The sequence below is a fragment of the Onychostruthus taczanowskii genome, unplaced genomic scaffold (assembly GCF_017590055.1).
Source record: "Onychostruthus taczanowskii isolate IOZ18803 unplaced genomic scaffold, ASM1759005v1 scaffold1951, whole genome shotgun sequence".
In the NCBI taxonomy this organism is placed as follows: Eukaryota; Metazoa; Chordata; class Aves; order Passeriformes; family Passeridae; genus Onychostruthus; species Onychostruthus taczanowskii.
In genome coordinates, this window is record NW_024499186.1 from 1 (window position 1) to 1805 (window position 1805).

At 40.4% G+C, this 1805-nt stretch overlaps 1 long non-coding RNA gene across 1 annotated transcript; it reads right to left on the reverse strand.

Moving 5' to 3' along the window:
• On the reverse strand, positions 1 to 454 carry LOC121334804. Its single transcript, XR_005952485.1, has 3 exons — positions 318 to 454; positions 105 to 219; positions 1 to 19 (listed from the first exon to the last, which is right to left on the reverse strand). It is a non-coding gene; the product is annotated as an uncharacterized LOC121334804 (long non-coding RNA).
• Between the last annotated feature and the right edge of the window lie 1351 nt (positions 455 to 1805).

Below are 1805 nucleotides of genomic sequence, written 5' to 3' on the forward strand. Positions count from 1 at the left end.
TTTGATCCTCAAGCGTTCCCTGCAGGGACATCATTATTCAGTCACTGCACTTGGTTGACAGGGCTCTGACAGGCCAAGCATTCAGTCTGCCCTTCCTGACTCACCTGCATTTTGCCTGATGATTTCTCCTCCTTCTTCTTGTCCCCACTGGCTGCAATTGTTGCAAAGTACTGGATGACACGCTTGGTGTTCACAGTCTTCCCGGCCCCGGATTCTCCGCTGCCAAAGCCAAGAGAGAAGCAGAGGGTGCGTGGTCAGGCAGGAGGTGCCCTGGCACCGGGCAGCCCCGCAGGGACCCGCGCAGGGGGTGTACGTACGTGATCAGGATGGACTGGTTCTCCCGATCTGTCAACAAGGCAGAAAAGAAGAGATTATTATTATTGCACTGGCAATAGGCAGCTGATTTCTTTCATAAACCCATTTGACTTCACTCATTTTGAATATTTTGATGTTCTCAGCTGCAGGTGGGAAGCTGACATCTCAACCCTCCGACAGTGCCTGGTGTAGAACATATGCAGATATTTTCTGGATAGTTCCTTCATGTCATACTCTTAAATTTGTTTATGAAAATGATTCCAACTAAGGATCAGTTTTGTAGAGTTACTGATTAAACGCTCTATCAGCAAGCTGAATTGAACTGGAGCATATGCTTCTCATAAACTTTATTACATAGGAATAACCACTCCTGATCAGTCCACAAGACCCTTTAAATGGTTTTTACGTTGTTTTCAATTGATTGTTCATTAAATAAAATTACAGAGACATCATACAGAGCAGTCTGCTCTATAATATTGAAATTTTCATACTTCCAGAGCTGGAATTAATCTATCTTTTTTCAATAGCTTGAGCTGAATTTGCTTCCCACAATTTTGTATGCTTTCTTAACTCATGCTAACTTATTTTTTTATTTTTTTGTTCCATTGTTATGCTCCATTTTTGAACCACTCGATGAAGGAAAAAATATGTTCCTGGTGTTGAGTTTGTTTCATCATGTACTCTGTCTTTGCTATTCATCTTATCTTTGCCATGCATAATTTATAAAAGTAATAAAAATCTTCCTTCTACAGTTACCAGCACAGCCTGTCCTACCTTTGGGAAACCTTTTTATCTTCCTCTTGACCTGTTCCACTTTACTACTTTCTTTTTTGAAGAAGGAAGCCTGAAAATGTATATGACACACCAGGTGCCATGATACCCCTTGTATATAGTAATGCTTTCTGTTTTGGTCTCTATTTCTTTCTCAGTGATCTCCAGGCTTCAGCTTTTTATTTTGTAGATTCATGATTCTTGAGACAAAATTTTGAAGCAGTATTAGAACACACTTATAAAAGTTGTTGGCAACAAGGGGTTTTTTTCCCCAGTGGCATTTGTTTTACACCCCTGTTCACAAAAATTTTTTACAACTTGACTGAATAAGAACTTAATGTAATAAAGTCCCCCTGAAATGAATTATTAGACTTAATTTCTGCTGACCTTAAGAACTTAGTCAAATCAAAAATATTTTCATCACTTCCAGATTATTTTAAAAAATGTTGAACAGTTGAAGGCCCAGAACAAGCCCTTTGACACTCGCCATTCAGACCACTCTTCAATCCAGCTCACCATCCACTTGTCCTGCCCTCCCTCCCTCCCTGAGTTTGCCTATGACAGTATCATGAGAAAGAACATCAAAACCCTTGCTGAAATCCAGGCAGACAATATCCAGTGCTCTCCCCTCATGTCTCAATGCAGTTATCCCGTTGTAGAAAGAAAACAGGTTGGTTAAGCATAATTTCGCTTTGGTGAAGCCATGCTGACTACTCCTG